Genomic DNA, 12,320 nt, shown 5'->3' with positions numbered 1-12,320 from the left:
GGGGGTCAAATGTGGTGAAAAATTGTCCACGTGGTAAATGGATGGCCCCTAATGCTTTGATTGCTTCACAATAATATATTTTGCAGCCTTGAATGTTAGAATGATATAGTGAAAAATGGTTGGTGTGCCAGAACTACTTCCTTCAAACAAAATTATCATTTTGTTTTGTCATTGTAAATTTAAATTTTTAATTTGAGTTTATAGTTGAACACAAATTCAACGCTTTAAGGGCTCCCCGTGTGGAAATAATTCCTGGCAGACTGGAATTATTCTAGCGCCAGTACTGGATTATTCGTGGCTGTCTGTTCACGCCGAATTAGATTGACGCTCTTTTGTCGCTATCTATACCTACTAGATAGGAAAATCCATCACGCAGTTCTGCGTAGACCCACTAATGTTGCTAGCTAGAATTTGACATCACATTAAGGGTGTTGGATCAATCAGACTTTGAATATTTTTTTAATAGGTACGGTACTGATTCCATATATATATTTTCGAAGGACTTGTGAACGAAAGAAGGAAAACTTGTCAAATATCCGAGGTTTTGCGAGATCCTCGAATTAATGAAATGTTGAAAAATCAAAAAATTTGTTGAGGAAATGATTATTTTCCCGACAAATATGAATTTTGCGAAAGATAGAAACCAGCGGGTAACAGACGGCAACATTTGAAAGATTAGAATCGTTTGGTAATTTATTTTTTTGCTCACAATTCTGACATAATAGAAGAATTCTAGAGATTCACAGCTCTTCCAAAGGGCCAGGTCTTGAAGATGGTGTCCCCAAATTTTTCGAAATACGTTGCGAAATGGAGCAAAAAACAGAGAGAACTGACATGCCATCTCTGTGCTTTTGCAACGGTTCGCGCGCATGAACTCCCATCAAGATCCGCCGGTCCAGTGGACCAGAATCTGACTGGTGACCACGCTGCCGTGGGTTCGAATCTTTTTCTCAACTTCTTTTTTCGTATTGTAAACATGTCAAGTAAAAATTTTTTATGCTTTCCCGCCGAATAAATTATTTTTTTGAAAAATACTACTGGGAAATAAATATCATGCAGAAACTTTTCGAATAATTTATTTGTATAATCGTAATTTTTTTACGTTTTCGCGGGTGATAATCGTTATTGATTTTCACGTAGCTGGGTGATGCAGTGTTCACAGCAGCGACGTAAGAAATAAAAATCAGCCAAAGATCAGGCAGTTTTCAATTGTGAAATAAAAACAAAAAATGTCAATACCCAGTTTGAAATTATAACTGGATTATAAATTATCAATTTATCAATTTACCCAACAACAAATTTCAAAACTATCAAATTTTGACTTTTGGCCCTTTGCAAATTTATTTATAAATTTCAAGATTATCAAGTTGCCTAATTACTATTCCGGATATTGTACAATTTTCCACATTGATTATTATTCCAAAATTACAAAACTGGCGAATCTTGACTTTTATTTATAAATTTTTATTTTATCAAGTTACCCAGCAATAAATTTCAAAACTATTAAATTTCAAAATTAGGCTTTATGCAAATTTATTCATAAATTGCAAACTTATCAAGTCGCCCTACTATAAATTTCGACATTACACATTATAAATCTGGAAAATTGTGTAATATCGAAATTTCAAGTCGGGGTTACTTGATAAGCTTCCGGTTTATAAATAAATTTGCAGACGGCCTACTTTCAAAATTTTTCGAATTCTAAATTTGTAATTTTGAAATTTTTTGCTGGATAACTAGATAAATTTATAATTTATAATCCAGTTATAATTTCAAACTGTGAAAATTTGCAAATTTACATACAATCATAAATTGTCTTATTTGTCAAATTTATGCGTTTGCAACTGTTATTCTTGCAAAAAAAGTCCACTTCAATATTTTATAGGAAATTGTGTTCACATTTTGTGTTTTTGTTTCCCAATTGAAAACTGCCTAATCTTTGGCTGATTCTCATTTCTTCCGTTGCTGCGGTGAACACTGCATCATCCAGCTACGTGATAATCCATCACGATTATCACCCGCAAAAATGTATAAAAATTATGATTAAACAAATAAATTATTAGAAAAGTATCTGCATGATATTCATTTTCCAGTAGTATTTTTCAAAAAAATAATTTATTCGGCGGGAAAGCATTAAAAATTTTTACGTTTGATTTATGTTTGATTTTCATGAAAAATAGAAAAGTTATATACTTTTTAAAAATTTGAAAAATTAAAAAAAAATAGAAAAACCATTTTTTTATAGATCCAAAAATTTCATTCAAAATTTTCACTAGATACTAAATATATTTGAAAACTGTTGTATCCTAATGTTTCGATTAGTCCAGACTTTTAAAAATTAGTTTTTTCAAAATTTTCAAATTTTTTTTTCAATATTTACAAATTTTTGTGAAACTTTTTCATAGGTGGGTTAAAGACTTACAAATTATCCAAATAAAAATGTTGATGTTCATGAAAATTAGAAAAGTTACATACTTTTCAAAAAATTTTCAGAAAAATAGAAAAAAATATTTTTCTAAGAGATTAGAAACTATTTTTCGATTCGAAAAAAATTCAAAAAGTTTAAGCTTTTTCAAAATTTGAACGAAAATTTTTTGATCAGGCACATTTTTTTGATATTTAAGATTTGGTGAAACCTTGTTTTTGGTTTTTGTAAGGATTTGTAATTTTCCAATTTTTAGTGTTAAATACCAAAATTAAATATGTTAATAGCAAAATAAAAAAATTAAAATTTATAGTGCATACATATTTTGCTTATTCTACTTTTAACTGTAATAACAACTGCAATGAAATATAATAATTTGAATCTTATTTGTAAATCGTACGAATTATTATTTTTTAACTTTTTAATTACAAAAAAGAGCGACTGAGTCAAAAACTCAAGTGGCTACCGTAGACTCCTGTAACTCGAGACCTACGCGCGGTGAGGTCCTTTTCTTTAATAGCTAACATCTCGTAAAAATCATTCAAGCTATTTTAGAAAGAAACTCAAGGAAAGTAATAAATATTAAATTAAAACTTCGCAAAACCTCGGATATTCGACAAGTTTTCTTTCTTTCGTTCACAAATCCTCCGGAAAAAATATACATGAAATCAGTGCCGTACCTATTAAAAAAAATCAAAGTCGGATTGAACCAACACCCTTAATATAAAAATTCCGTATAAAATCTAGCTTGGCTCTAGAAAGTACTTCTATTTAGACTATGAAACAGAAGGCGTGATTTGAAAAGTTGCTTGTGTTTTCAGTGCTCTCTCATAGAGCAGATTTGTTAAATTAATTATTCACTAAGTATCTGTTGATCTGAGGCACCAGAAATTGTTAACTGGTAAAATAGAGAATGAAAGACAAAGCTAATATAAAAAATTATTGCTGAATAAAGATATTTTATCCTTAGGTTTTCTAGGAAAGTAATTTTGTTTTTCGTATGACATGTATCCAGTACTCATGTACATTAAAATGACATATTTCCTAACCTTAAATATTATGCAGTGCTACCAACAGCACTCAACTTTCATCATGCAATGCAATTTAAAAATTGCTACCAAAAAAGTTGGCAACAATAACCGGAACCGGATTGCAAGAATCAGATGTTTGCCATGCAGCCATTCAGAGTGCATACGTTTCGCTTTGCGACCACGAGGTTTGAAGTTTTCCAGATTCTTTTTTGACATAAGGACATTTAAAAAAAAACGTCTCACATAAAAACTATTGAAATTAATCAATTTTTTACTCCTAATAAAAATTTTGATTCAGTGCAGGAATAGGCCCTAATGATTTTAAAAATATGTAATTCTAGTATTTATGGAGTAAAATGGGAATTCAATTTTGAGGCTGGCTCCTGGTTCAAAAACATTTACAATGAACTTATTCTTTTTTATTAATAATACCTGGAAACATTCTGCCAAAAACGTACATACGAGCTCTATTTCATTTTTCTTATAGAAATTTGGAATTTCTTAACATTTTCAATGCAGCTCATAGTGCTTTTATGTCAGGAATGATTTAATTATAAAAATAAGTATTAAATTTGCAATCTATGTTACATCTAGATCTACTGGATTTCACTAGATTCACTAGAACGCGCCAGTACCGTTGGTGTAGATAGCGGCTAGTCGATTAGAGCGTTAAATTTGCGCACCGCCCCAACATAGTTTCTCGAGATAGCGCCAGTATAGACTCGTGGCGCTCTAGGCTGGAAAAGTATAGCGCCATGAATTATTTTCGCATGAGCCCTATGACATTTTTCAATCTTTTGTTTAATTCAGAAATAAATTTGAATGTAACTGGACACTATTAACAACTAAAGAAAATGAAATTTTTTTAATGTAATAGACAAAATGATAACGAATTGTTGAAAATGTAATTGCTAACAAAAAAGGATTCTGCATCAGTGATATGTTAATGGTTGGGATCAGTGCTGATTTTTCTGGAAATTATTGGTATTTGCGAAACTGCGTGGTGATAAAAATTCAACATTTGATTCTTACATACATACTTACATACAAGTGTATACATTACCACATTAGAAATGAAATACAAGCATGAAAGAATCAGTCAAATCATTTTGCCCTGAATACCCGAGTTGAAATTTAGGGCCCTACTTTGAAGCCGTAACTCCTATCTTAACACTGTACAAAAAAAGGATAAATTTTGTTGCAGATCATTTTGCTCCAACGATCATTTCACACTCGATATCATAATGATTTGTCCATTCGTATCAATTTGATCTTATTTTTTGGTTAATTTGTCAGACTAAACAAAATGACCACCAATCTTGGCACTGGTGTCATGAGGACATAACCTTAAAATGGTGTCTAACTGCACGCAAGTGACAACTACACTTAAAAGGTGATGTTTTCTAATATCAGATTTCGTTGTTTTTTCAACTTTTCAAGTACATTGCACGATCAGAAACCATAAAAAGCTTAAATATGAGCTAAAGTACTCTAAGAACGTCAGCTATCTTGGTTTGACTTCATAGATGATCCCGAATCAGATAATTATGATCTCAAAATTCGATCATTCATTTTGGCCGATCAAAATGCTCTTGAAATCAGTATCATTTTTGTCGCATATCAAAATGATATTGATTTCGATATCATTTTAAACACTTTTTTTACCTTGAGTAGGCGCTGGAAGCAGTAAAGTAGGTCTAATTTAGAACCTACTTTACTGCTTCCAGCGCCTACTCAGAGTAAAAAAAAGTGTCCAAATCGGTCGTTTTTCTACATTTAGCGCCCAAGTGGGTCATGTTTTAAGATAAATAAGATACTATTTTTAAGCTCAAACTACTACATGTAGGACTTGTCGCATCAAAGCAGGTTCTCTATAATTTCACACCAATATGGATGAATAAAAGTAAGATTTGTTAATTATCAGAAAAAATGAAATAACCGTAATACAGTAACACTCTAATAAAAATTTTATAACAATCGGTAAATTTAATAATAATTATTAAATATATATTTCAATATATTTTCGAAATGTTTTATTTAATTCATCATATTTGTTGTTAGCGATAGAAAATATTTTATTCTTATAATTTTTTATGATTCTACATCAGCTACATGACTGTTGAATACACACACTTTAATTAATTATTGATAAAATTGTTTATAATGATTTATGAACCGACATCACTCAGTAATTTTCCAGGATGAATCTCAATCTTATACAAATTTTCAGCATTTCCATTTTCTGTGATTAAGCATTGCAAAGAAGTATATATTTACACTATATAAATAATAATTGACAATTAGGTTGTATCTTAAATTAAATATTTTTGTAAATTGAGTGTGCATTCAGTCATTAAAGTGACCAATGAGTTCAGTAACCTAAGTAACATATAATTTTTAATTCATTCTCATGAAGTTCGAACATTGTATGCTAAAAATATTCAAATTAGGGTCCATATTGAAGGGGCGGTAAAAACAGGGTCAAAAAAGGGTTTTTATTTCTAAAAACGTAGGCTCTGTAGATTCAGAGTAGATTCAAAGACGTTTTACAGAGTCAAAATAATTTCTTGAATCTGAAGACTTTAGCCACTAAAGATTCAAAGTAGGGCCTATATATTAAAATGGAGTCAAATCAGGGTTTAAATAAGGAGCTGCAACTTTAAAGTAGGATTTAAATTTTGACATAGGTAACATATAATCAAACCATAATACTCAAAACAACATTTATTTACCTAACGGATGTATAAACTTGAAAAAAAATCTATATACCTGCAGACTTTTGAGCAGTTCTGGCAAATTTCTAATTCATACAAATCTCGAGGATAGAGTTTTTTCAAAAGTATATCTTTTGAATCGATTATAGTTTTACGTTTTATCGTGACGGTGATTATCTTGATCCAAATGGCAAAAGTAGAAATAAATTGAAACATTGTTTCCATATTATTGAGCATGTTCCCAGGTTCTCGTAGAAGATATATCAGAATAGAAAATGTAAAAATAGAATAAATAGTTATCATAAAGATAGAGTAAAGGCGGTAAATCCAAATCCTCCATTTTGAATTCCAAGTTAATGGCCTCCACATTCCAACATATTGAAATGCTGTGTATGACACTTGGCCGATATACATTTTCAGACTTCTTTATATAATCAGTTCCTACAAATAAACGTTTATAATCAGTAATCCCTATATATACAAACATACATACATACATACATACATGCATATATGCATACATACATACATACATACATAGATACATATATATATATTTTCTCTTTGATTAAGATTTGGAGAATAAGCATGCATATAATAGGAACGTTACTTTTGTTATGGACATAATATTTCTTCTTTCTTTAATCGGATGTCTTTAGTTTGAATAATGGAGTACTGAAAATCCAAGCTGTTCAGTTTTTAAAAAGTGATACGAAAATTCTGACGAGAATTTAAGATAAGAATGATCAATTTTGAGTAAGTTGTTTTTAAGCTGCAAATTACAACATGTAGCATGTATATAACCAAAGTTGAGAAAGAAAAAATACATAAATATGATGAAAAAGAAATAATTTTACTCTCTTTGTGATTTGTTGTTACCATCAATACACCATAACGATTGTCATAAGACTGTGAGTTCCTTTCTTCGTATGAAATTATTCATCCTCCGTCTGTTGCGACATTGTCTTTAATAATTATAGTCATACGTGGAAAATTCTAAAATAACTCGTGGAATTATCTTGCCATCGTTTCCTGCTTATAAATAATTCCTTATATCTTTTGCAACGAAATCAATAATCATTGGATAAGGGTGCATAATAAAATGTGCTATGGACGTTTTCGTATATTTCCGTATAGTTGTCTGAGAAATTGTAGCGGCAGAACATTATATCCTCCTTTATTATTTATGACACTGACAATTTACATAATTCTCTACAGTTTATAGTTTGTATCGAGAAAATTGCCATAGAATAGCTTGTCCTCGTATTTTACGTTTACGTGTGAAATCTATTCAACTTAAAGCAAAATGTCGCTTGAACATAAATTAATTTCTTTCTTATTTTGAAAAATATACCAGAAAAAGACTACAAGTAAGAGGTAACAATGTCCAAGGTAAATTTCTATTCAAAAAACGTTTATTTTACATTATTCATTGTTATTTCCATTAAAGTCTTAATAAGTGTGTGATTGTTTAGCTAAGCAACATACAATTATTATTTCAATAATGAGTATTAATATTAATTAGCTATCTGGAAGCAAAATCTCGACCTGCTTTCGTATTTACAACCAGTTTTGCAGCAATATATCATGAAAATTTTGCAATTATTATTGTTAAAAACTTAATTTGCTTTTCATTACATGAAATGGAACTACCGGATCGAATAAGGACCCATACATTTTTTTGTCGAAAGCAAGACTGCGACTATTGTTTTATATCACAAAAAAGTTTATGTTTTGAAAATAAATAACATTTCAATTATCCATTTAATTGTTTTGAGCATTATCATACATCTTTGATGTCAGTGTTTTGCTCTGGAAATATTAGTATTAAAAAAATATCTGCCCGCCGCGCGGACGCATATTTGTCGCACGCTGTGCGCGTGGCTCTCAACTACTATAAATTTGTGACTGTGAATTCTTTTCTGTTAAAAGAGCTTCGCTTGCAGGTTTGAGCGCATCTGGGACGCGCAACTGTTGTTTCTCCCTCTTTGCGATCGGTTTTTGTACTCTACAAATGTTGTGCATAGACATTTGAAAATGAAATGTCAACGGAAGGAAAACTTTAATTTCGTGATTGTGAACTCGCTTTTGTTAAAGCTTTTTCGGCTTTAGCGAACACTTTCTCATTACATTCTCATCATTCTCATCACATTCTCATTGCAAAATGATGTAACATTTTATGTTACACACATTAAAATATGTATCATTTGAATAAATTTATATCATCACAATTTATAATAAACATGAAAATTGAAACAAACTTATTCTTATTTTCTTGCTTGGATCATTCTTTTTATATATTGGTTCTTATACATTTTTTTCTTTAATTTAATTTTTGTTTTGTTTTCAATGTAGTTTTTTACTACAAAACTGCGCTTGGCATTTAAAAAATATTAGTGACAAACTTGTAGATATTTCTTGGTTGCATAAATTTTGTCTCATTTATTCAATATTGTTTTTTAGCTACACAATTTTTGTCGATTTATCTCATTTCGTAAGTTGCTTTGTTTGGCAACAAAATTGAGTTATTGCTTTTTCATTCTTTTTTGTGAAATTAAAATTAAAATTTTTGATTTTTTTAACAAACTTTATAAAATCATGAGGATAATTTTGTGAATTGTAAACAGTTCGTAGTTTTGTGTCTCAAGCATTTTAAAAAAGCTCTAACTTTATGTATTTTTATCAAAAATGGCTGGTTGACAAACTCGATATTCCTTTTTGTTACCTCAAACTGTATGTCAAAAACCAATCCAATCCGACTAGCCTTTTGAAAGTTATCTGGTATAAATAGAGTCAGCACCAGCATCACCCTTCATCAGCGACGACGGCGATGCCGCACAGTGGTAGAAAATGAACTTTTTTCGTTCATAAATGTCCAAGGCCTTTAATTTTAGTCCGACTTTGAATTTTTTTCTAAATAAAAGTTCACTTAATTGTAAAGAGCTTTACGCTCCAAACTTTTGGCTGATCTATTTGTTTATGAATAATTTTCGCACGCAAAGTATGGAAAAACTGAAATTTTGTACATAACAATTTTTCGTGCTGTAATAAATGTTTAGGTACAAGTGCTAAAAGTGCTTCACAATGATGCAGGATTGACTTAAGATAATAAATATTTATTATTATTTGCTGAAATATAATAATTGAAATTTTTTGAACAAAATATATAAATAAATACAAAATTTTTGCTATTTCGCATAGAAAAAAAATGTTGAAACTAAAAATGTTTTAAGCTGTTGGACGAATGACTGCTAGTCAAAAACATATTTCAGAAGTTAACAATAACCATTGTTATAACTAATTATCGTGAGAAAATATTCAAATTCAAGGTTTTATAACATTTTAGTTTTCTTTAATCATTATAATGGTTACGGGTATTCCTGAAAAATGTATCATAATATTTAGTAAAATATAAAAACTTAAATATTTACAAAGAATTTAGATAAACAAATTCGAAATGCTGGCAGTTTTACTTGGAAAGAGTCAGGTTTTCAATCGCAATAAATTGCGAATGAATCATAACACTGCGTGCTAGAATTTCTTATGCCAAGCGCAGTTTTGTTGTAAAAAACTACATTGAAAACAAAACAAAAATTAAATTAAAGAAAAAAATGTACAAGAACCAATATATAAAAAGAATTATCCAAGCAAGAAAATAAGAATAAGTTTGTTTCAATTTTCATGTTTATTATAAATTGTGATGATATAAATTTATTCAAATGATACATGTTTTAGTGTGTGTGAAACATAAAATTTTACATCATTTTACAATGAGAATGTGATGAGAATGATGAGAATGATTCAACACAAAACATTTTGACAATAACCCACCAACTTAGTAAGAAAACCCCCAATTTTGCAAATATTTATGAACATCAAATGAAATTTTAATTGGATAAAACCTTATGTTTAAATATTTTGTCACAAGAATGATTAATAACATGCGAAAGGGTCAAATTTTCAAAACTTATTTATCTAAATTGTTTATGAACATTTAAGTTGTTATATTTTACTAAATATTATATCAAAGATACATTTTTTTGAAATATTCGTAGCATCTCTAGGGATTAAAAAAATTTAAATTTGATAAAACTTGAAATTTAATAATTTTGTCACGAGAGGTATTTACAACCGTGGTTATTGTTAACTTCTCAAATATTTGTATTACTAGCATTCATTCACCCAATAGCTTAAAATATTTCCAGTGCAAAACTTTTTTCTATGCTAAAGGGCCAAATTTCTGAATTTGTTTATCGAACAAGTTTATAAAAATTTAAATTGTTATATTTTATAAAATATAATTCAATATTTATTATTTCAATGAATACCCGAAGACGTTCTGGCAATTGAAGAAAACTATATTTTGGAAAAATCTTAAATTTTAATATTTCGCCACAAGAATTGCTTATAACAATGGTTATTATAAACTTTTAAATTACTTTTATCATTAAATGTTATTCGTACAATAATAGGAAGTACTTTTTGCAAAAAATGTTCTTACTGATAATAATATTATTTGCCGATTTATTCATAATATTCGTTTGTTACAAATAAATGGAATAATAAAAAAATTATCGGACCACAATTAAAGGCTATCGGACATTAGGAAATTTTATTATAGGTTTCAAAGAAAATTTACAATTTTTAAATAACTCAAGCACATGTTAAGACTTTTCACTGGAAAACCGTTAGCGTAAACACAGAAATTAGGCTTAAAGGAAGGCTTAAAATTTTTTTAAAAATTTGGGATGCCAAGTTAACGTTTTTTGCGGTAAATCGGTATTTTGAATTTAAAAAAATCATTCAGTTTTCAGATTTCACATATTTTTTAAAGTATTAATCAGTGTCATTAAATTCACAATTTTGTTTTTTCCGCCTCTTAAACGGGAAATGGGTACTTTTATTAAAAGCGTATTTCGCTTTTTACGAAAATTAAATTGTTTTAATAACTTTAGATTATGCTTGCGTTTTTCACGAAAAATCAGTATAGATTTTAACACAAAATTTATAACTTCAGAATAATTTTAGGCTATGCTAATATTTTCCATCGGAAATCTATTATTCCAAACAAAAATCCTTTGACTTATAATTTTTCTCAACCTTAGGCTTTGTTACTACTTTAAATCAGTAAGTGTTGCTTTTTAAGAAAATTCCTGGAGTCAGTTGCAACATTCTTATATTCGAAATTATATTTTTTCATTAAAATTAAGACTACTAATCGCTCTTAATCTTACAGAGTTATTAAAATATTGTATGTCCTTAGTTTATTGCCAACTTCTATTAAATTTACTTAAACCTTGAGGTTTTATAAAAATGACATACACTCCAATTAGTATCAACTTTCATTAAAAATATTATATCTTAAATGATCACTCAAAAATTCTTCTATTTCGTTAAATCTTGTATTTACAAAGCAGTTTGAAGTTTTTAAGTAGAATGCAGGTTGGCTAATTTTGTATGGTATTGCGGATTTTTGACATTCGAAGAATCTGAAATAGTCTTTAAAGCTTTAATCAGCATCTTTTTATAGAAATAACGTATTACAATGGTTTCTTTGGCATTAACTAGCAACCAGGTGTGTAAACAAAATCTTCGGTTTTATGAACAAAAAAATAACCATTTTATAAATAAATTTTCACGTTCCTTAAGTAAAATGTACGCAATTTCTATAATCTGTAACTTTTAATTCAAAATAAAAAAATAAAACTACAAAAAAACTACATATAATTGAAAATGTAAACAAATTTTTTCAAACCACTTTTACTACCTTGCAAATGGCTACCATTGATGGTGAAACGAAAGAAATAGAAATGACCAAAAACAGTATATGTAAAAAAAGTTTTTATTTACTTCTTTTTAATTATTAGTATTTATTGTCCATACAGTAAATGAATATGACTCCAAATTGCACAATAATCAACTTCTTAGGTCGCTCTCAATTCACTCATGAATTTTGACTTTTTTCCATATTTACCGAAGCATTAAGGGCATGTGACACAGCTAAATACGTATATTACCGACCTCACTTTGTCAGTTCACTGAATATTTTTTTGAACCTAAGAACTTTCTTTGTAAATAAAATATCGAGCTGAAAATTTGGAAAATGTATTAGAGTGCAATGAATTACGTTTAGGTACTGCATGTTGGTAG

This window comes from Belonocnema kinseyi, chromosome 6 (assembly GCF_010883055.1).
Source record: "Belonocnema kinseyi isolate 2016_QV_RU_SX_M_011 chromosome 6, B_treatae_v1, whole genome shotgun sequence".
Taxonomy (NCBI): Eukaryota; Metazoa; Arthropoda; class Insecta; order Hymenoptera; family Cynipidae; genus Belonocnema; species Belonocnema kinseyi.
This window is presented reverse-complemented; position numbering follows the sequence as displayed.